Here is a 24,684-nt window from a genome sequence, read left to right on the forward strand (position 1 = left end):
CGGGAAGCATGGCATTAAAATCGACGAATGTGACTTGCACCCTTGCAAGATTCACATACACCCTCTGGGATTGTATGACAGCGGCGGCTGAACATATTCCTGTTGGCGAGGAGCGAGAAGGTTTTCTTGTGATTGTGAAAGATGGAAAGGAGGCTATGGGGGAATGCCTTTAATCAGGACTGGACACTGCTGACAGCATCAGTAGGTCCATGGCATCTAGCACAGTGCTATGCAGATTTGCGTGGCTGAGGAGGTCGGGCTTTGCACTGGACGTGCAGGCCAGGCTACTTAATATGCCATTTGACGGCTTGAGGTTGTTCGGCAGCAGGGCAGACAAAAGCTGATGGCAGTAGTGGCAGCAAGTCTCAGGAAAGGTTGGATTCATGTCTACCCTTACCTGGACGATTGGTTAATCAGGGCACGTTCACCCGAACAAGCCTGCAAACATTTGAACATGACCTGCCACTTCCTACACAGACTGGGCTTCTCCCTGAATTACAAGAAGTCAAATATGATACCATTCCAAAGACTCCAATTCATCGGAGCATTCCTGGATATTTCCTCGGGCAAAGCCTCGCCTCCCGAGATGAGAGTTCATCACATTATGCAGATGGTAGCAAAGTTCCCGAATGCCCAGCATCTGCCGGCCTTCGATTTTCTGAGGTTGCTCGGCCTCATGGCTTCCTGCATTTTTCTGGTGCCAGAGGCCAGATTGAGAATGAGATCCCTTCAATGGGTCCTCAGGACTCAATGGTCCCAATTTTCGGGGGAAATGTCAGAACTTCTGCAAGTTCCGACCAGAGTGGCTCAAGATCTTCTATGGTGGGCTTGCAAGGAAAATATGCTCAATGGAGAATCTCTTTGGCAACCATGGCCAGAGATAACAGTTGTGACGGACGCCTCACTCACTGGGTGGGGAGCCCACCCCAACAATCTGACAATCAGCAGCCCTTTGGTCTCTATCGGAGTCCAAAGTACACATCAACCTTTTGGAGCTGAGGACAATCAGACTAGCGCTGAAGGCCTTTCTGCCCTCTGTACGGGGAAAGAATGTCTTGTTAATGACGGACAACACACTGGCTGTGTACTACCTCAACAAGAGAGGTGGTGTAGCGTCACTACCACTGTGCAGAGAGGCAATGCAGCTCTGGTTCTGGGCAATGTAAGAAGGAATCTTTCTGTCGGCAGTTCACCTAGCCGGAGAGCTGAACACGGCGGCAGATGCTCTGAGCAGGCAGAGCACAGTCTCTCAAGAGTGGGAACTAGCTCAGGAAGTCCTTCAAGAGATCTTTGCCCTTTGGGGAACCCCTCAAGTGGATCAGTTCACGACCAGTGTCAACAGGAAGTGCGAAGTGTACGGCTCAAGGGAATTTCCCCCGATAGGAGCTCTAGGGGATGCGTTCATAGTGGACTGGAAATTTCCACTCCTATACGCGATTACTCCAGTCCCCATGATTCCTCATGTAATCAGGAGGTTGAGAAAGTTCAGGAAATCCATGATCCTTATTGCCCCGGATTGGGCCAGGAGCACGTGGCACACAGACCTTCTGGACATGTCCATCTGCCCTCCAATACGTCTTCCACAAAGAGAGGATCTTCTCTTACAAGAGGCAGATCGGGTTCTCCATCCAGAGGTCAAGACACTCAGCCTTCATGCATGGTTTCTGAGAGGCTGAGATATAAGGATTGGGACCTCCTGGATGAAGTAATGGAGATTTTGCTTTTGTCCAGAAGGCCAGCAACAAAATCCTTGTACCGGTGTCTTTGGAACAGGTTCAGTAACTGGTGCAGGGATAAGAATGTGTATCCATTCTTATGCAATACTCCTACAGTACTTTCTTTCCTATTACACTTGACTAATTTGGGTCTCCAAGTTGGTACAATAAAAGGATACTTAGCAGCGCTATCTATTTTTAAGCGCTCCTCAGAAGAAGTGTCTTACTTCAAAATGCCTTTTATTATTCAGTTCCTAAAATGACTCACAAATCTATACCCTCCAGCCCCTTTTCAGGTACCCGTCTGGGATTTAAATTTAGTTTTAAAAAGAAATTCCTCACATGTATTCCATTTGAGCCCTTACATTCTTGCCCGTTAAGGCTCCTTACTCTAAAGACAATACTTCCTTTTTTTTAACCATCTCTTTATTGATTTTCAACAATAAACAACAACTCCCTCAAAAAGAAAAAGAGACCCTCCCCAACAACCCCTGTTCACGCCACCTCCCCAAGACTCTTCTGTTGACCCACGGCAGTTCATATGCAGCAATTCACTATTGTCTAATTATATACATTTGGCGGGTCCATCCCTCCAACATTCTTTATATCATGTCCAGGATGCTAATGTCATGAGGACACCATTGAATCATAAAGTCGCTCTGCAGATATGCGAGAACGCTCCCCAGTCTGATCGGAAAGCCTTGTGGCCACCTTTCAGTTTATACTTCACCTATTCCACCTCCATAAACCCCCATACTTTTATCAGCCAGTCATGCATAGTCGGTGGTTGAGGGTCCTTCCAATGTTGGGCTATTGTCAGCCAAGCTGCAATGACCAGGGTCATGACTCCCCTCTGCTGGTTTTTCGAGTGAACCCTTTGCTTCAAGTCCCACATGCCCAGGAGTCACGTCCTTGGCTTTAGGCTATCCGCCCCCGGTACCATACCATTGACTTGTTCTATTATGTCTTGCCAAAATGGTTTAATCTTCGGGCAGCTCCACCACGTATGGAGCCAAGTACCTTCCGCCGAGCATCCGCGCCAGCACAATTAGCTGACGGCGGGAAACATAGCGTGCAGTTTCTTTGGCACATAGTGCCATTGCAGTATTACTTTCTGCCACATTTCCCTTAGTTGAATGGAGTGGGCTAGTTTCGGGAGCTTCTTCCACAAGTCACGCCATTGGGCCCTGGATATTGTTTCCCCAAGGGTCTCTTCCCACTTCTTTGTGTAGCGCCAAATTCCTTCCTCCCCCTGCGAGCTCAATAGGACGTAGAGATTGGTGATCAATTTCCTTGTTCCTGAATCGGTTGTTAGAAAGTTTTCAAAGCTCGTGAGTTGTCTGGTGGCCGCCTCTTTAATGTCGGGGCGCTGGAGCCAATGAAGAAGCTGCGTATATTGATAAGTCCTTTAGCTTGCACCCCAGGTCCTGCCTGCATTCTTGGAACGTCCTCCCTCTTTGACCCATGTACATATCGTTGACAATGATGCACCCTTCTTCCGTCCAGCTAGCGAAAGCCTGCCTCTGCAATCCAGGGGGAAACTCTGGGTTGCCAAACAGTGGTGTAAATGGGGACGGCATTGATGTTGGGAGCCCCCTTGATAATGCCCCATCCCAGGCCTCCAAGCCTGCTCCCGTTACTTTACTGATAGTTGTTTTCGGCTGCCTGTACTTCCTATGAACCCACAGCAAGTTAGACAAGGGACCTCCCGCTACTGCAATGTCCTGGCATACCCATGGGTTTCGAGGGGACTGATCGACCACTGCTTGATGACCCTCAATTGCACCTCCTCATAATACTTTTTGAATTGTGGGAATGCCAGCCCTCCGTCTTCCCTGCGGGCCATGAGGTTCTCCATTTCTACTCGAGGATTCCTGCCCTGCCAGACATATGCCATCACCAATTTGTTCAGCGCTTTGGAGAAAGCTCTTGGGATTCGTATTGGGAGCGTCTGAAAGTAGTATAGCAATTTTGGGAGGACTGCCATCTTCACTACCTCTTGTCTGCCTCACCAGGAGATGTTAAGCGGGTTCCACTTAGAAAGATCTTGTTTCAGACGGCGTAGTAATGGGGGAAAGTTAACTCCATATAGCTTCTTGACGGAGGATGTCAGCTTTACTCCCAGGTAGGTAATGGGCCTCATTACAACCCTGGCGTTAAGGGGTTAACGGCGCCGTAAAAGGCTGTGGCGCCGTTAAACCCTTAACGCCCGATTCACACTTTAACGCCTGCTTTTTGCAGGTGTTAAAGTCCAACCCGCTAAGGGACCTTGGTGCTAATTACGGCACCGTAATTTATGGTGCCGTAATTAGCGCCTTCCCCATTCCCATTGAGCCCTATGGGCCAAAAATGGGAATGGGGAAGGGGCCATGGTGAATGGGGATTTACCGCCCCGCCAACCTTGGAATGGGGGGGTAAATCCGCCATCCACCATGGCGGAATCCGGCATGGACCATGGTGCTAATAGCACCATGGTCCAACGCCAGGGTTGTAATGAGGCCCAATGTCTTGGCGAGCTATCTTCAGACAGGTTGTTTGTGCCAGATTATTCACAAGTTGCGGGTCCGCCGTTAGGTTCAGTATATCCGATTTGCTCCTGTTGATCTTTAGACCCAAGGCCACTCCAAATTCATCCAATTCTAGAAGGAGAGCTGGGAGGGACATTCCTGGCACTGTCAGGGCCAGGAGCATGTCATCGGCAGACGCCATGACCTTATGTTCCACTCCTCCCATCATCACTCCCCTTATTCATTGGGATTCCCTTATTTTGATTAACAGGGGCTCTAGAAACAGGGCGTACAGAAGCGGGGAGAGAGGGCATCCCTGCTTTGTCCCTCTAGATAAGGAGATCTGTGATGATAGTATTCCATTCAATGCTACTCTTATCGAGGGGCGTTTATAGTTTGCCTGCACCATTGTCATATAGTGGTGTCCAAATCCCATACGTTGCATTGTGAAGAAGAGCTGTGACCACTCGACCCTGTCAAATGCCTTTTCGGCGTCGATTTAGACTAGGATCGTCGGGGTCCTAGTGTTCTCGACCTTTTCTATGACATGGCACACCCTATGGGTGTTGTTAGCCATCCGTCTCCCTGGGACAAAACCAGACTGGTCCGTGCCCACCAGGGAGGGTAGAAGTCCAGATAGTCCATCTGCCAGGATTTTGGTATAAAGCTTCGCATCGAGGTTCATCAAAGCTATAGGCCTACAGGAAGAGCCGGGTCTTTTCCTGGCTTTAGAAATACCACTACTTTTGCATTGTTCATCGACTGGGTTGTTACTCCTGTCTCCCTGAAACCAATGAAGAGCTCTGCCAATTTGGGGGCCAAGAGATCCCGAAACCTCTTGTAAAAGGAGTCCGTGTAGCCATCTGGCCCCGGCGCCTTCCCTTTTGGCAGTTTTATTATTGCATGCAAGACCTCTTCCACTTGTATCTCTCTGTCCAAGATGTCTCTGTCTGCCTCTGAGATTCGGGGAAGGGGGAAGCCATCTAGGAACTGCTCTTGTGCTGACTTTTGAGGTCCTTCTGACTTGTATAAGGCTTGATAGTAGCCAGCCACTATCTCTCCCATTTTCTCATTGGTCAAGTGCATTTGCCCATTTTCGCCTATTAAATGTGTAACCGCCGTCCTGCATGTTTTGTCCTTCAGCTGTCTATGTAGCAGTTTGTCTGCTCTAATATAGTACCTCTGTTTTACCCTCAGAAGTGCCAACTCGGCTTTCCTGTTCTGCAACAGTGCATGCTGCTTTTGTAGACGTTTCAGGGATGTTTTTAATTTCCTCGTCGGCTGGGCCATCAACTCTTTTTGAGTGTTTCTAATTTTCGATTCTATGTCCTCTTCATATTTTAACCGCTGCATGTCCTGAAATGATTTCAGCGCTATAATCTCTCCCCTTAATACGGCTTTCAAGGCGTCCCATACTGTGGCCTTAGTGTTCTCCCCTGTGTCATTCTCTGTAAAGAACAGGGCTATTTTCTCTCTAATCGTTTCCACTACTGTGTGGTCTTGCAATATGTCACTTGGGAACTTCCATGTCCACATTTTCCCTTTTTTGTTGGCAATTATCAGCGATGCTACCAGTGGAGCGTGGTCTGATAGCGTGATTGGGCCCACATTGATGTCTTCTATTTTCCCCAACAACCCAGTGGAGGCCCAGACATAATCAATCCTAGATTGCGAATTGTGGACGTGGGAGTAATGAGTGAATCTTTGGGCATCGCTTCTCTTACAGCGCCAGACATCGTGCAGTGCCAACGCTTCCACCATCGTTTCCAGAGATTTGGATGGGGATTGTGTGTACGGTCTCGCCCCTGAACTCCGATCCTTCGCCGGGTTCCATGCCAAATTTAGGTCTCCACCCAAAATAATCTCGCCTGTCGCAAAGTTTTCCAGCTCTGCCAGGGTTTCTTTAAAAAAACTGTCTTGCCCTGAATTAGCCGCCTAAACTGACGCTAGGGTGAGGCTTACTCCTTTGATCTTGACATTCAGACATTCAGAAAATGAAACCTCCCCTCCCCTCCTTGTCCACCAGAATGCTCTGCACCTTTGCCCCAAGACCGTCCTGAATGGCTATGAGAATCCCAGCTGCCGATGTCGCGGGGCGATGCACCACGAATCCAATTGGACCTGCTGCTTCTAGATGCAGGGAGCCCCTCTTTTCTGAAGCCGCCTCCTGGTCCGTAGCCGCACTGTCACCGCCTCCCTCCGACTCCGCCCTGGGGACGGGCCACGCAAATCCCCGGCCGCTCGGCCTGCAGAGACCCAGCACTCGACCCGCCTCCACCTCATAACTTCTCCCTTGGGACGCCGGCGGGGAGCCGCCCGGTATTGCTTGCTCCAACGGGGGTGTTGGAATGCAGACAATGATGTCTACGACATCCCGGATCACTCGCCTATGTGCGTTTGTTTCTGGCCCGGCGGGGAGAGAGCCCATCTTGGAAGCCACTAAAGACAATACTACTAGTGGCAATTATATCAGCCCACTGGGTGATTGAGTTGCAGGTGCTCTCTTGTAAGCCTCCTCACACCATTCTTTATAAGGACAAGATTACTCTTAGAGTCAAACCCTCTTTTTTGCCAAAAATTGTCTCTGACTTTCACCTGTTACAAAAAATCACTTTACCTTCCTTTTATCCTCCTCCTCATGCAAGTAAGGAGGAAGAAAGGTTGCACAGATTGGACCCTAACAGGGCTCTCAGTTTCTATATCTCCAGATTGGCTAAATTTAGGCAATGTGATCAGCTTTTTGTGGGATGTGCTGGACACAAATTGGGTCTAGCAGTAACCAAACGAACATTGTCCAGATGGATAATTTTGGAAATCACTGAATGCTATAGGTTGCCTGGAAAAGATCCTCCAGATGGGCTGAGGGCTCATTCAACCAGGGGCATGGCAACCTGAACAGCTCTTCAGAGGGGTGTCCCAATGCAAGTCATATGTGCAGCGGCGACCTGGTCCTCTATGCACACAAGTACCCCAGTCCCAGACAGGAAAGGGACAAGAGTAGTGAAAACACTAAGAGCGAGAGAATAAATGCATGCTGAAACCAGTAGCCAAGTTTGAGAAAAGTGTGGTAAAATGTTGGCACATGCAGTGGATGTCCTAGAGTAAACCACTTGAAAATTTGAAACGCTGACAAAGTTTGATAAATATTAAAAGTGATACATTCTGTTTTAAATCTAGTCAAAGTCTCCTGAAGATTAAAGAAATCCTGTCTCTTGTATGTTCTGAACAAAAAACTATTATTACCCTAACATTCACTGCAGAACTACTAAGAGATGCTTCTTTTGAAAGAAAGTCTACTGAAGTCTATTATTCACTGAATCAATGCACAGTGGTGCCTGTTGTGACACAAAAGGTATTTTCAAATTCTAATATTCACTAAAGGGATGCAAAGTGGAGCTTGTTGTGAAACAAAGTCTATTCTAACTCATTATTATTGAAGAAGCACAAACAGATGCTTATTGGGATTCAATGTCTAACAAACATTGAGCGTATGAAATGATGAAAGCTGTTAAAAATTCTATTTCCGATCTAACATAAGGGCCCTCATTACAAGTATGGTGGTCCGGAAATAAGGGGGCCAGCACCCTTTCCGGACCATTATACTACAACGATGCTGACGCCATACTACAATGATGCCGGTAGGGGCCATGGATCCCCCGGCAGGCCTGACCTGCGGGGAGCTCAGGCCCCTACTGGCATGGTTGTCTCAGAAGCACTGGCACCATTAGCAACAGTGCTAGTGCTTCCATGTCCCCATTTCCATGGAGTCCTATTGGACTCCATGAAAATGGGGATTAACCCCTACTGCCACCACTTTTGATAACACAGTGACACCGGGATATCAGGCGGCAATAAGGGTGTTACGGAGTTGGCGGCAACCCGCTGGTGGCACCGGCAGGCTACTGCCATCCTTGTAATGAGGCCCAAACTGTTCAATGACTGCAAAGTACTCTGAAAGCAAAGGTCTGATGTAAATCAGCTCTAATTTAAGACTGGCCCCTCAGCCTTTCGGCCTGTGGCTGGACCAAAATCGTCCCTGGGGAGTGGGGGTGGTTTCTGCCCACGCCTGGGCCGGTTTTGAAAAAAAGAATAATTTGGAAAAATATATATATATTTTTTTATCTTTTGAAAAATAAAGATGTCTTTATTGTTTGTAGACAATATTGTGTGATACAAATTATGCAAGATTAATATCGCCCACATTGTGCTGGATTATACCTTATAGGTGTCATTGTATAAAAGCTTTGCAACTAGAAGATTTAATAACATGACCAAGGCTCTGCCCCTATGCATGTTTCAGGATGCATCATTGAAGGCTGTTCATAGCTCTATGAGAGAATCTGATCTTATCAGAAAGCAGAGGGGCCTATCAGCAGGAGTAGTGGCAACTAGCTAGGCAATGTTTTGTCTATATTCCTGAGGAGTCCATGCTTAAAGCGTCTTGTTGTATGTTTGGTAATCAAACGTCTAATGTGAGCGACAACCATTTTAACTCAAGTTATTTTCTCCAAATAGAAAATTTGTAACTAACAAAAAATGACATTAAAAAAAACAATCATAGATTTCAAGACTTAACTATGAAAGACAACAGTTTTTCTTTCCTCCTGGGATGATGTGAGAAAAAAACCGTTACACATAATTATTTCACATAGATTTGGTTCAAAAGCTTATTTTAATTTTAACTTCAACCTCCTGGTTAAGTTTAAAAAATAAGTTATGGCTGATGTCCAAATAGTACACCCAAAGTGCCATCTGAAAATTTAGGCAAATCAAGTCATTAAATTAGAGTCAGAGATAGTACTTTTAAAACGTTAGTTCCGTCATTCAATGCTCCCGAGTTTCCATTTCTTCTTATGTTACATTCCATGAAAGTAAGATTTGCTTCCAGAGTTAACAGATTTGGTGCAAGCCAGTTGAGGAATTTTATGGCAACTTTGAAATCTAGGAAACATGCAGCATTAGCCGGGAAAGCCTCAAGCATTACAGCGTTGAAGCCTTTATACAGCGATGAAATGCCTTCTTCACGTTCCTGTAAAACATCCCTAAAGCCATTGGGGTACTTTCCTGCAGGTGCAATCTGAAAGCGGGATTTGAGCACATCAGGAGGAATCGCCACTGCCCAGTTAAAAATTCCTGCCATTCCTCCAGCAAAAAGAATACTGGGTACACTTAGGTCACTCACACTTTTTCCTTCTGGGGTCAATATATTTTGTATCCATTCATAGGTCAGGAAGTACATTCCACTGGCTGGCACATCTCTCATAAGAGTGAGCACTGTTCCTTTGTATACTCCTCGAATTCCAACTTCTCTGTAGATTTGTTTCACACAGTCCATGGGGCCAGCATATTTGATTTCACCTGAGGCAGCTTGAATTTGTAAAAGGCACTTTATTCGCTCCCCTGGAGCCATGATAGCAGTTGTCAAAACACCACACAGCATGCCAGTAGTAAAATAGCAAAACGTTGTGGGTATGACAATGTGTCATTGGGGTTTTTCTGCTGAAGATTTTTTCCAAGTCCGAAAGCAAAGAAGCACACTACAAACATTGCCGTTACTCCGAATATAGGTGCTGCCATACCTTTATACAATCCTTGCACTCCCTCTTTCACTAGTGTTTTCTTGAAGCAGTCTAATGTGCCAGAGTAAAGCGAAGGTTGGCCCGGCAGGTACTTTGGTTGGGTTTTTAAACAATCCTTTATAGTGTCCAGGGGGTGCCCCACGAACACCAGACAAATCCACTGAATCCCCCAGCGAAGAAGTTATTCACTGTGCTGATGGGTTGCTCCTGCTTGGCCATGTTCTGGGAGAGTCACGTTCTGCTGGGACAGGCGGCGCGTGGAAGTGCTCGTGTGCTCCTGGGGGACTCTGATCGCCACCAGTCCCACTTTAACAGCCATTGCCCTTGCATTACTACAGCCTCACATTCATCCGCCCGCTGTCAAGAGACCACGCCCCCTTGTGCGCGCCGGCTTCCCAGGGCCGGCCAACGACCTCTCACCTACAACACATGTTACCTTGCTTTGATTATTGATTTGCATGCATGATGTGTGCATCATAAATTATGATGCATGCATCATTCACATGCTGCTCCAGCATGCTAAGTTGAGGGGCCGGGGTCGCCGTTGGGCCAGCTGCTGTCACCGTGCCGCCACTCCAGGGGGCATGGTGCCCCCTTGAGTGGCTGTGCTGTTGTATTAGTGATAAATATGTATTAGTGATATTAGTGATAAACTACCAATTTTAGAGTAGAATAAGCATCCATTTCAGGGTATGTATTTTGCTTTTTGCAAGTTTGCATGTTACATTTTTTCTGCCTTTGTCTCTGTTGCGATCATCACAAGACATTCCATCTCGGTTTCCTCGGTCACTTGACAAAATCATGTTGCCTAAAAGCTTCTGTACAGTGTAGAAATATTTGACCATAACACATCAAGTGGCCATTGACTTCACTGTGCCACAATGAATGCTGTGTTGTAATGTGTCTATCTGTCCATCTCCCTGGCATGTTGTTCAGGATGTTTGTTTGCATGTATGAGGTACCGAGTGCTCAGAGTATGGGATGTCCTGTGAGTGCGCTGCTTTCCCTTTTTTGCTAATCTCTAAAGCCTGAAAGTAGATGCATGCAGGCTTGACATGCGGCCAACTTTGCACCATCCCTGCGGATGACCTTAACTCGTCTGCTGTTAAATCTCAGTTACCAGTTTAATGGTATCCACTACAGAATAATTGCTCATTTTACTATAGCCGATATGATAGCTCAGTGGGTTGAGCGCTCGCTGCTGCAATGTGTGTCTGATCTGCAGGTTTGAATCCCAGCAAAGCCATCTCAGCCTTTCATCCTTCTTAGGTGAATAAATGAGTACCAACACAGGTTGGGTGTTATTGTATGCATATTTGTTCTATAAAAAAGAGCTTAAGTGTAAGTGCTATACAATAACATATTATCATTTGGCCTTGGAAGTCTGCTTGCATTCACAGTAATTTGACTATATGGATCTATACACACAGATATGAATGACACATATGGTGATCCATTCTTGTCTGAAATGTATACACATTAGTGAAATCATAACCATATTTTTCGTAGTGTACTTAGGTACAATGCTATTTGATGCCACTTCTTGTTTTGTCAAGGGGTGAAAGATCATGTTTCATTACTTCCCAGGATGTCACTTTGACGTGGGAGTCAAATGATATCACTTTTGGTGATGTCATCAGAGGTCAAGGGTTGTGATGCAAGGGGTGGGCCACTTTCTTTTGGGTGTCCGGGCCTATTTCTTGTCCCAGTCTGACCCTGGACTGACTGAAACCAATGCTGGAAAAGTAAGTCATATATGCAGCTGTAGTGTGAACCTAACTACTGCAAAAATACAAGTCTTCTAGAGTCTGCCTAGAAACCACAGAGACACTTGCAAGGTGGTAGAGAAGGATTGTTCTTGATGTGGTCAGAGACAGGGAGTCAGGGAAGCCTCTTAAATCCCCTGCAAAGAGGTTATTGCGTTCCTGAATAAGAACTTCACCCTGTGTATAAACAAAATACCTCTAATTTGACTCTACAACTTTTAACTGTCTTTTGTGTTGGTAGAGAACGCACAACATAATAAACAAGACAGGAAAATTTGAACAAAAAAGACTGGATAACCTGTCCAATGGACTAAACATTGCAAACAACCAGGACAAGTTCAAGCACTGCAAATCGCTGAAATGTAAAACTCCTCGAGACCACCTGCATGGAAGAAGCAGGAGATTCAGAAACATGCCAAAAATGCCAACAAGATTGTTCTTGCGACAGAATATTTATTGGGAGGACTTTTGGAAACGGCCATTCACCCCTTGATGCCTTTCTTCTTTTCTCAAAGATGTTTGCAACCAAACTATCAAACTGCTACAACTCTATAAAATAATTGGAAGTAGATAATATCTTCTGTGATGGGATGAAAATACATCTGTTAAACAAAGATGCAATTAAATGTGTGAAATCTGTGGTGATGATATGCCATTGCTCTTGAACTCCACTATGCTTGTAACAATTCAACCCTTTGTGTGGAGTAACTTCGGTGAAAATGTACTGAGGGGGGACGTGACATCTAAAGGAAAGGGGCCCCTGCCAAAATTACGGCCATGAACCTTTCCTTAGATAGGAGGACCTGCTCTGTTCAGTCATGAGTATGAGAGGTATCAAACTAAAACTAATTATTTGAGAATGTATTAAAGGATCAGGTTTTATTTTGCCCAGAACTGGACGCAATTAGAATACAACTAATGGCTGGGATCACCAACACCTATGTATGCCGAACAGCAGACGATTGGTGGATGGAATTACTGAGAGGACAACGATTACGACTTACATTAGCTCTGGTGAAACGACTGTTGGCCATCTTCAAGAAAATGAACAATTCAAAAACCAACTAGTTATGAGCGAAATAACCAAATTGAACTTGTTAAATGAAAAACCAATGTACTCTGCTTTTCCCTCTTTCCACCTCCTTCTCTGACTTTTTTTTCTCTTTTGTGATCCTGATTTGTAACCTAATGAGAACTTTTAACTAATTTGATTGTAACACCAAAGGCAAAAGGTTTGTAAATATTAAACCAAATAAACCCTAAAAAAATAAAAGAAATAAAAATTAAAGGATCAGCATTGTAGGACTAAATAACAAAAACAAGATTTATTCAGGATAGCCAACTTAAATCACTCAGTTCTGCATATGTAATTAGGGGTTCCTAGCATCAGGAGGAAGTGGGGGGCTTGTCGTTTCTTAAAGTTCTTATTCGAAGGCCCTCTGGTTAAACTTAAATTAGGTTTTGGGATTTCCACACCCACCTTCTTTATCCCATTCCTCTACTCCAGTTTCCATCACCTTTGATGCTCTCATCCTCTGTTGTGGGCTTGAGGGATCTCCACACCCATCACTCTCTTCCCAGTCTCTCAGAATGTAGGGGTTTGCTGCACTCTCTTTTCTCTACTCTATTCAATAGGGCTGAGGGTTTTCTGTACCTTCTTTCTTCCCTGCCAGTCCCTTCTGGTTTCTACTTTGATGTCGAGGAAACTCATACTCTAGTAGATGGGGATGAAAATGGGAATATGTATGAAAGTTCTAGAAAATCTAGCAAATCATTCCAAAGAGCTTGAGGTAGGGGTGATGTGCCTGAACTATAGGCAGCTTTCTCAATGTCCTAAGGAAGGCCCCTTAGCAACTAAAATCCTGAGAGTTTCCTCTCCTACCAGCCCCCCCTTTACTGTTACTGGGCTGCCTCAATTCTATGCACTGCTCTCCTACTCCTTTCACAGCTGGTGTGGCCAATATTGGTTGAGGGCATTCTCTTTGTATGTGCTCCTGTGGAAATGCTCCCACCTCCTCCTGATCTCTAATGCCTCCTTCTTATATCCTCTCCGCATCTCCTCCTGCCTGCTCTTTCTGTTATTCAACAACTTCCTCCAAATATTTACACCCTCTTGCTTTCATTTCTTTACCACTTCCTCACCGCATTCACCCAACTCCTCCTTGCTGTCTAGCTTATCTTCTCCTGATTTTCCATGCCTACTCCTCTGTTCCTCCTCCGCTCCTTCTTTCTGTTCTAGGTCTGTGTCATCCTGAAATTCTCAGTCCACCTCATTCTGACATTCTTTCTCCGCCAAATCTCTGCTTTCATCCTTCCACTTCCTTTTGCTGTCTCTCTCTCTCCAAAATCCTTTCTTCCATATCTGTCTGCCACGTTTCTCTTACCTCCATGCAACCTTCTTTCACCTTCTTCTGATGTTGTTCCCACAATTGATTACATTAACTTTCCATCTCCTTCTCCTCTCTAGCCTCCCCCCTTCTTCCATCCTCTAAACTCCTACTTCTTCTCTCCAGGCTACTCTGTACTTTCAAGATCATTTTCTGTTTGAGGATTTGCAGCTGTGCATGAAAATTAGAGAGGCTCTGGGATTGGCTTCATCTGATTCTTTCATGGAGCCTGGAGGGTGGGCTAAACCTTCTAAGGTCTTTTCTGTCATATTGGATTTCACTACATGCCAGGGTGTGATTTCTTGGAAGCTGTTTCCTTGTGCCTTTCCTGCTTCCTGCATGAACATATTTAGGTAAGTCAATGACAGTGGTCTTCCTTCCAGCCTTTGCTCTACGTTGGTGGATTTCTCAGACCGAGGACACACATGAGATTGCCAAGAGATTCTGGTGCCCGGTGTTGCCTGTGAGCAGAGCCGCATTGTACATTTTAGAATACTCCCACTTTTGGAACCTGTTAGATTTCAAATGGATTTCTGGATTGTTGCCTTAAAAGAATTACACTAGTTTAATGTTAACTGTCCCATGGTGTAAAGGCTATACACTTTGATGCAGGTGAAGGTTGGGACAGTCATACAACTGAGCTCTCACTGAGGATCTTAAAGGTTTTCTCCTTCATTGTTTCCAATCAGTCCTCTGGGTCTCACTCCTTTTCTCCCCTGTTGATGTTTGGGATGAAAGGGGTGTTTGCAGCCTGCCGGTCATGTTCACATCACTCTCCTTTTACTCAGGGTGCATGGGTCTAATCATTGCTGGAACGCATGCATGGCCTGCAACTCCCTATCCCAACGGGCCATGAAAGAGAGATTAGCATGCTGGGAGGAGACATTTGGTGCAGTTCCTCCTGGATATCTCAAGTGCTTTATTTCTGTTTGAGGAGAAAAGGTGAATGATTTCTTTTCTCCAGAGCACCCCATCAGGGCTACTCCTTCCCAGGGGACCCTGTGTCAGGGATTGATCTGTCTTCTGGCTAAAGACCATTCTAATGTAACCCACACCAAGGCTGCTAATGCTCTCACTGGCACTCGTTCGATGACTCCAAAGTGTCTCACACTGTTGTCACCACCAAGGAGCCCAAGGGGTCAGCTACCAGTCGGCTGACGGAGGCCTTGCCAGAGTTAAGCATTCAGATTCCTACCAAGGGAACCCACATTGAAGGCCTGAGCCATTCTATTAGAAGTTGCTCCGAGGTCCACAGCACAACAACCAGATCTCAGTCCACTGGTATATTTGAATTTGAAGCTAGGTACAAGGGGAAGCCTAAGCAAGCCTCAAAGTCCTCTTCTGTGCCATAAGCCTCATTTCACAAAATGGCTGCATGCCATGAGCAGTAGTTGGAGCCATCTTTATTTCCAGGGATTATGTATCAGCAGTCTCCTCTCCACAAGACTCGTCTGACTCCCCAAACGATTCCATGCATGAGTCCTAGAGCAGACCAAAACCCTGTCAGTCTCCCGCCTACAGTGACTAGGACATCCTTTACACCGCGTATTGATTGCTCTCCTCTAATTACGACTTTGAGGTACACCCAATACCTGATTTTCTCCATGGCAATGTGCTTTTTCTGATCCATGGGTCAACCACGCACATCAATCCTATTGGTACCGAAGTCAGGCCTCAAATTGGACTACAGCCTCTTCAGCTACCTGGACTCCCATGTCTGCAACCACTAAGTCCCATGCAGCATTTGAGTATCATTTCTTTGATTGTTTTTAATCAGTAATGTGATCTTTGTCCATAACCACTTACTTTAAACGGCCTCATTCAGTGACTATTCCCACCTTCATCTGCAGTTCTACCTGCACCACCCCATTTGATTAAACCTATGGCTATGTCTCCTGTGCTTGACACACATACCTCTCAGACCTTTGCCAGGTCCAGTCCCATTACCTCCAGTATAACCGTAAGTTGAGGCTCCACCCTGCATGCCAGTAACTTGTGGGGTGGAGGAGAGCACAGTGGACCTGAAGGATGTATGATCCCATATGACCTCATCACAGATAATTTCTAGGTCTCTCATTGGGACTACTCCTACGTCCCGTCCCCTTTCCTCCATACTTGTGGGACATCTCTCCGTCCTGTGGGATGGGACCGGAGCACTTTGTAAAAAGCATCCAAATTTATTTAAAAAATGTGTCCCTCCTCTCTTTCCTGCGCGGGGCCCGGCACGCGGCCGTAACCCTGCCCACCTTGGCTCCGCCCCGCGCATCGCCCATCAGTCCTTTTCTCCACTCGATCGGGGCCGGACGCACTTGCATCCTCGGAAGATTTTCTTCCCTTTTTTCCTCTCTGGCTCTCGCTAGCGTTTGTTTACTAGTCTGTCTATGTCTTTCAAATTAGACTTTCCAGATTGTTCATCGTGTCACCGTCGCTTCGCAAGGGTGGATCCCCATCCTCTTTGTTTAGAGTGTTTGGGTCCGGAACACCGTTGGGACTCCTGTCTTTACTGTGATTCCCTTTCGGTCCGGGCACTTCAACGTCGGTTGGAGCGTTGGGAGGAGGTGTTCCGATTAACTCCTTCGCATTTTCCGGCGTTCATCGATGAGAAGAAAAAACGGATGGTAAATTCTTTACTTTTCAGAGCACCCCGACCGGGGGATACCTTCACAGGTTCCTCTCGGCCCGGGAGGGGCGTTGATCACCCTGTTACCGGGGTTTGCCCTGAGGTGCCCGTTGGGCCTAATAATTCTACCAGAGTTTTCTCTGAGGGTCTCTGTAAGGGGCCTGTGAACACCGGAGTACGCTCCGAGGCCCCTCCTGTGGGGGCTGTTTGTAGACCCAGTTCTACTGAGTCGTGGGGTACCGGAGTTCGCTCTGAGGACTCTCTGTCGGCTTCCCTCAAAAACAAAACCGGGGTGTGGCCCGAGGCCTTGGCTGGGCTTGTAGTTACCGAACGAATGTTTGAGGCCCGCGCAGAAAAGGCTTTTACCTGGCCTCGGTCCGAGGTCCCTCGTACAGAGGCTAAAGCTACCAACAGTTCTGAGAGGCCGGTCAAGGCTTTGTCGGTGAAAGCGCACCGTTCCCGCTCTTGTGGTGACACCAGATCTGTTGAGGGGGCAAAGAAGCAAAGTTCTTCTTTTACCGACAGTGCCGAGGTCCTTCCTTCGAAGGCTCAGTTGGCGGTTGGTATGTCACAAAAACATTCCAGGCCTCATAGTACCGGCTCAGTCGAGGTTCCTTATGTTAAGGCTAAGATTAAGACCTCTGATCCATCTACGGGGACCCCTGCCTCACTTCCTCACGTGCCGCAGTTCCCCTCAGATGAGGTCAAAATGGAGCCCATTCCCGCCACAACCACAGCGGCCATTTTAGGTGCTACCCCTACAACTACGCCATCGGCTTCTGGTGTAGGGCTCAGTCTCTTGGGTGAACCTAAGGTCCCTTGTGCGCATCCTTACTGGATGGTTTATGATTGGAACGCCCAGATGCCTCTTCCGCACAATGTTTTGTTGCCCGTGGGGGCGGCTCCTTTGATTTATGTGGATACGTTGGCGGAGGGGCCGGTGTGGCACCCTTCCCTGTTACGTCCCTGGATTTGTCCACCTCATGAGAGTCCTCCTCAGGTCCCGAAACAATCTCCTGAGGATGCCTTTTTCGGTAAATTTCAAGCTCTTATGTGCACCGACCCCATGAGGGAATATTTCAAAGGGCGGTTCCTCCGGTGGTTCCGCCGGCGCCTCGCTTGCCCGTTGTACCCCCCCCCCCGATCTCCCACCTTTGCCTCCATTGTCCCCAGTGGACAAGGCAGTGCCTGACATGGCTCAGCAGGATCCTGACCTGTCAGATGACCCTCAAGGCGATCAGGACAACAAGGACCTTCCCCACTCTATCAGAGCCATTCATGACCGGGTACTGGACATGATGAGTTTCTTAGATGTTCCGGTGCCCGAGGGCGTGCTTTCTGGGGCGTTCACCCTGTCTCCTTTGGAGCGTACCGGCCTGTTCCTGCAGAAGGACGTTCTGGCCGAGGTCCGAAGAGTCTGGGAAAAGCCACACTCGGGACTTTTTGTCAATAAAAAGATTGACGCCAGGTACAGGCTGCATTCTTTGGAAGAGGTGGCCCTGTCGACTTGTCCGCCTCCCTCCTCCACAGTGGTGGCTGTGGCCACCTTGCAGTCCAGGCCTGCAGCATCCTCTTCCACGATGGCTACTCAGGTTCTGGGAAAGGAGGACAAGCTCCTCGACTCCCTTGGGAGGAAAATCTTCACCAACTCGGCCTTGCAGCTCAGGCAGGCCAATGCCAAATTGATATTGGCGGGAGCTAACATGCAGATGTGGAAAGGTCTGTTGGAGTTTGAGGAGCACATCCCGGTCGAGAAGCTGGAAGATTTCAAAGGAGGCCTTTCCGATGCCAGGGTCTTGGCCCAGGATCTCCTGGAGGCTGCGGCTCATCACTTAGACACCTCGGCTCGGGGCCTGATGCTTGGGGTTGATACCTCACGGCAGGCGTGGCTGCATGCCACTACATTTTCTAAGGAAGTGCAAGACAAGGTGTTGGACCTTCCATTCGATGGTAAGGAGTTTTTTCATTCTTCTACTGATGTAGAGCTCACCAAAACCAAGGATAGCTCTCAGACGGCTGTCTGTTCTGGTTAAAGCTCCTTTCAAATCCCAGAGACCATTGTTGCAAAGCCGACCTTCCTCTGGGTTTAGGGGCTTCCTCGACCGCAAATCTCACAGAGTGGATACTCCTGCGGGGAATAACCGCTGTAGAAAACAGCGTACAGGGTTTTTCTCCCGCTCCTCAGCCTCCTCATCAGGTTCAGGTGGCACCGCCACGATAAGCCTGCCAAATGAGCGTTTTCCGCGCTCGCACGAGACCCCGGTGGGAGGACGCATTGCGTCTCATTGGGAGGCGTGGCAGACCATCACAGAAGACAGATGGGTCTTGTCAGTCGCTCGAGCGGGCTTCCGCTTACCTTTACCCCCTACCCCACCCCTCAACCCTCATTTTCAGCTGTCGGGCACACCCACCTCAAGGCCGAGGTTCAGAAACTTCTGGACCTCAGAGCTGTGGAACCCGTTCCCCTTGGGGAGCTAGGGGAGGGCTTCTACTCCCGGCTGTTTACGGTGCCCAAACCCAACCAGGCTGGCCTGCGCACCATCCTAGACCTTTCCCAGTTCAATCTTTTACTACCCCAAGAGAAATTCAAGATGATCACGCCCGGCCAGATTCGCTCCTCTTTGCAGATGGGCGATTGGCTCAGCGTGGTGGATCTTCAGGATGCGTACATGCATATCCTGATTTGGAATCCACACAGGAGATACCTCCGCTTCTCTTTGGGAGAGGAGCACTTCCAGTTTCGGGCGCTTCCTTTTGGCCTCAGCTCGGCGCTGCGTGTCTTCACGAAGATGATGTCGGTGATTGCGGCCTATCTTCGTCTCCATGGTATCCATGTGTATCCTTATTTGGACGACTGGCTCTTACGCAGCCCTTGTCCGTTGGCAGCAGCGGGCAACCTCCAGTCTCTCCTTCAGCTCCTGTTCCATCTTGGGCTGTTGGTGAACTGGCGGAAATCCTCCATGACGGTCTCACAGGACCTGATCTTCCTGGGTTTTCGTTGGAACACGATCGACTGCAGAGTGTATCTGACCGGGGACAGAATGGCGGATCTGTTGGCTAGGTGTCAGATGTTTGCGCAGTCGGAGAGCGTGTCGGCCTGGTGGTTCCAGAGGCTTCTGGGTCTCATGGCCTCGTGTGTACTGGCTCTTCCTCTTGCTCGTCTCAAAATGAGACGAACCCAGATGGCTCTTCGGAATTCATGGCGTCAGGCAGTGGATCCGGATTCCATGCGGATAATGATTCCGGATTCCATGAGAGTGGACCTGGACTGGTGGTCATCTCTCAGCAATCTGTCTGGGGGCGCAGGGTTTCAGGACCTGGTCCCCGCGGTGACGATCACGACGGACTCCTCCCTCCTCGGGTGGGGTGCTACGTTAGATCTTCTTCAGGTCTTGGACCTCTGGTCGCCTCAGGACAAGCTCCTGCACATAAATCATTTGGAGCTTCTGGCGATCTTCCTAGTGCTCAGGGCGTTCAGACCGCTTATTGTCAACAAGGTGGTCCGCATAAGAACGGCCAATGTGGTATCAATGTATTACATAAACAAGCAAGGGGGAACGAAGTCTCCCCCCCCTCGTGGGCCTGTCCATCCAGATTTGGGAGTGGGTCGTGCTTCATGGTGTCTGGCTGCTTGCAGTACACATCCCGGGCCAGCTGAATGTCACATCGGATGCCCTCAGCCGGCGGACAGTGGTCAGCTACGAGTGGGAGTTGAAGGCGGAGGTCCTCTCATGGATTTTCTCGCGTTGGGGCACACCGGAGGTGGACCTCTTCGCTACGGCGGTAAACAAGAAGCTGACACGGTGCTGTCCTTCGTGTCCTCCCTAGCAGAGTCAGGGGTTCATGTTCTGTCATGCAGGACTTATCTCTCAGCGGTTTCCGCGTACCTTTCTACAGACCTCTGTTCTTATTCTCTAACTAACCCAGTGGTGAAGAAGCATTTTGCTGGCTTGACACACCTCTACCCTCCGGTTCGTAATCCGCACCAGCCATGGGACCTAAATGTAGTCCTGACCGGCGCTGTGCCATAAACCCTTTGAACCAATGGCTATGGTAGACGTCAAGTACTTGTCTTGGAAAGTGTCCTTTCTGGTCGCCGTTACGTCAGCGAGGAGAGTGAGTGAGCTCCAGGCATTGATGGTGGAACATCCTTTCTTGGTCTTTCACAAGGACATGGTAGTCCTTCGGACAAACCCGGCTTTCCTACCGAAGGTAGTGACCGAATTCCATCTGAATCAGTCGATCTCCCTTCCGGTCTTTTTTCCGAACCCTGCCTCAGAGGCTGAAAGAGTTCTACACTGTCTTGATGTCCGAAGAGCTCTTAAGTTCTACCTGGACAGGACTTCCGAGCTTAGGAGTTCTTCTCAACTTTTTGTGACCTTCGGTAACCCTCAGGGCAAGCCGGTGTCTAAGGCAACTATTTCCAGGTGGATTGCCGCCTGCATCACGGACTCTTTCACCGTCCAAAGGCTGAAACCTCCTAAAGGTATCCATGCACACCTGGTGCGGGGCAAGGCAGCTGCGGTTGCTTTTCAGAAATATTTCCCTGGGAGTCCATCGCTAGGGCAGCTACTTGGGCTTACTAGGAGGGATACATTTTTGAAAAAAATGTGGATGCTTTTTACAAAGTGCTCCGGTCCCGTCCCACAGGACGGAGAGATGTACCACAGGTATGGAGGAAAGGGGACTATGGACTAGGAGTAAGGTGGTCACTACGGTGAGTAACCTGGTAAATCAACACTTCCAGTACATAGTTCTGCCCTTTTGGCTGAATGCAGCCTCTTGAGTTTTTAAAATATTCATGTTGGCTATCAGCCTCCTCTCTGCCTGGGGGGGATACGCATTTCCCGGTATTGCAGCAACCAGCTGCTTTCAGCCTCCTCAACAGAAGGTGAAATGATGACCTTATGCATCTTGCTGGATCTCCAGTATGATCTGGGTGTCTATGGCAATGCATTGGAGGACTGGAAATTCCCAGTCATGAGCGAAACAGACAGGTCAGGAAAACATGCACCCAATAACGGAAGAATCAAGGTAATTGCCAAGGGCCTGTTTTATTAGTAGTCAATATAAAAAAGGGGCAGCAGTAAACACCATACTCCTATGTCCTGTTACCTTTCCCCCATACTTGTGGGACATTCCGTCCATTGGGATGTGACCGGAGCACTTTTGAAGCATCAAAAATGATTGTTTGTCCTTCTTTTATTTTTAAGTGGGGTAACGGCACTTGACCGTAGCCCCGCCTTCCTGATCTCTGCCCCAGGCATCACCCTTCAGTCCTTTTCTCAGCCCGGTCGGGGTCAGACACACTTTCATCGTAGGGAAATTGCTTTTTTTGTTCTATTGTCCTTCTTCTTCCTGCTCCGGTTCCACAGTCTTCTTTCCTCCGTCTATGCCAGAGCTTCTGGGATTCATGTCCAGTGCTTCATGCGAACATCGTTTTGCGAGGGCGGATCCCCACTCTCTCTGTCTGGAGCGCTTGTGCCTGGGGCATCAGTGGGACTCTTGCATCTACTGCGACTCCCTGTCCTTCCGGGCACTCGAGCATAGGCTTTTCAAGTGGGAGGAGGTGTTCCAACAGCTTCCTCCTCCACATTTACAGCAGTTCATCACTGAAAAAAGGAGGTGGGCAGTAAGTTCCTTCCTTTTTAAGGCACCCAGGCCAGGGGACTCCCTCCTGGGGTCTTCTGGTTCCGGAGAGGCCCAAGTGGCTCTGGTACCAGTGTTGCCCCTGAGGTGTCCCGAAAGGGATCTAACCTGGATTCCAGAGTTTGCTCTGAGGCCCCCTGTCAAGGGGCTGTCAGGACCGGATAGTCATCCGAGGTTCCCTATCTGGGGGCTAAGGCTAAGCCAAACATTTCTGGGGCTGTTTTGACTGTGGTTATTCCTGAGGTTTCCAAGTCTGGAACTAAACATACCAAGCCTAGTCTCCAGGTTTCCTGTACAGTGACTAAAGGTACCAGGGTTATCCCTGAGGATCCCTGATTAGGGGCTATAATTAAAACCTGCAAGATCGTGGGGCCTTCTCCAGGGGCTCTGGCTATGGGACCCTAAGCCTTCCCACAAACAATCTTGTGGTCGAACCGATCCTACGGAGGGGGCAAAGACGGAGGACAAAGGCCCTAAGTCTTCAAGTACCGGCCCTGCCGAGGTTCCCTCACCGAGGGTTAATTCTTCTACAGAATCCAAGGGGGCTCAAAAGCACTCTAGATCTGCTAGCACCGGCTCTGCCGAGGTTCGCTGTCACAGGGCTAAAATGGATAAAAAAAGCCCTTGATACCCCTAGTGAGATATGCATAGTCTATAACTGAAGCTGCGTTCCAGCTGTTCCAAGTTGGCGTAATGAGATGATAATTCTCGTTAAGCGTTGTCACACCCCAACCCTTTAGGAATAGGTCCCCTTTACCACACTGTACTCTCTTTCTATTGGCCGAACCAAGAAAATTCTAAAATCCTCTCTAAGAGGGTCCCTCTAGCATTTTGCTTATAGCTGTTGCATTCTCTGGAATCAGATGCTCAATATCTGAGAAGGTATTGGACAAACAATCTGTGTTAAAATACCCTGCAAAGATAATTTCACAGCCTGGTAAACTTCCCAACCATGATTCCAATAGATCCCCTAGAATGTTAGCTAAGTTATCTGACAGAGTCCAGCATAAGTTCATCAGAAGTATCTTCATTCCATATTTGCCCGATAGTGAGATCGCTACAGCTAGTAAGCCTTTAGACTCTCATCAAATTTCCCAAACTTTAAGGCCCTTCCCAGATTTTATAGCAATTAAATGGCCACCCACAGGGCGACCTCTAAAATCTTGTTTGGCTGGTTCAAATATTACTTCAAATCCATCAAAAGCAGGGGACCCCAACATCCATGTTTCCTGTAAAAATATAATATCGTACTTTCCCAAATTAAAGCAGAGGGAGAGATCAGAATACAGAGAAGAAAATCCTCTAGTGTTCCATGAGAGAAATGCTAAAGGCCCCTCATTACTAAAGGGAACCTTTTACTTCTTTAAGTTGGGCAATGGCATTTCGAAGAGACAAGTCAAGCCAGCATAGATTATTAACGCCATTAGCTTCCTCTACAGAATGTAAATTACACCCTGCCTTATTCATTGTAGTTATGGTATTACGTGGTTCATTCAATACCCCCTGTAGAGGCCTAGCGCCTTCAAGATCACCTACCTTGGAAAATGGGTACAAATCATAACACATTCTGTGCAAATGGGCGGCGTCCTTTAACAGAATCTCATAAATCATACAGGAAGGGATAACCAATCTAACAAAATCATAGCATCTTGGATGAATAAAATCTACCAATTTTATATCCTTAGAACTGACAAGTCTGCGGGCCGGGATTTCGTCAAAGAGAGCCAGTGTATATGTTCTGTTTAGACAATTCATGCCCCCTTGATTAAACATATAGTTAAGAATGATACTGGGTTCTTCTGGAAATACTGGCTCTCTCATTGGTGTATCCCAAACTGTAACAAAGGTGTGGGTGAAATGCCCCCCTTGGGCCTCTTTTATATTAGAATCACGGACAGATGACGTATTAGCATAAACTTTAGGTGCAGATGAAATTTGTTTTGACCCATCCAAAAGATTCATAAGATCTTTAACTAACAGGCCCTTATAAGGGTCAATAAACTAACTGGACCCGACTTTATAGTATCCTTAAAGGCTCCAAATTTTACAAATGGTTCAAATATGTTATGCCTCAGGTCATCTCTTGCCAGACAACCCTGATTTAGGTTTCCACTTCCTCTGTGTTCTTTGTTGGGGTCAATCATGCCTAAAGATGTTACATCCCTTGCACTGTCCCTCCAGACTTAGGAATGCTTAGATGCCTGTTTGAAACATATGCAAATGGTCCTTTGTCAGAATATGTTTCACAATTTCTTTTATTTCAGGTACCCCAAGATACCCAGACCCATATTTGCCACTAGTAGGTACAATCCCAGCTCCAGATATTGTGGGTGAGACCCCTGCCCTTATCCTCTTTTCAGGTATAGACTGTATAAAGTTGCTTTGATCCTTATGTCGGACCTGATTTAGGACAGGCAATTTGAGCTCTTCAGTCCTAGCTGAATGTTCCACACTACAAACT

At 47.6% G+C, this 24,684-nt stretch overlaps 1 protein-coding gene and 1 pseudogene across 2 annotated transcripts in view; one reads left to right on the top strand and one right to left on the bottom strand.

Annotated features, from left to right (window-relative positions):
- CPNE8 (copine 8) overlaps positions 1–24,684 on the top strand; it is a 2,424,038-nt gene that overhangs the window by 525,879 nt on the left and 1,873,475 nt on the right. The window lies entirely within an intron of this gene.
- LOC138513044 (mitochondrial carnitine/acylcarnitine carrier protein pseudogene) lies at positions 8,977–10,020 on the bottom strand (annotated as a pseudogene).

Source organism: Ambystoma mexicanum, chromosome 12 (genome assembly GCF_040938575.1).
Source record: "Ambystoma mexicanum isolate Mex_15411 chromosome 12, UKY_AmexF1_1, whole genome shotgun sequence".
NCBI classification, from domain to species: domain Eukaryota; kingdom Metazoa; phylum Chordata; class Amphibia; order Caudata; family Ambystomatidae; genus Ambystoma; species Ambystoma mexicanum.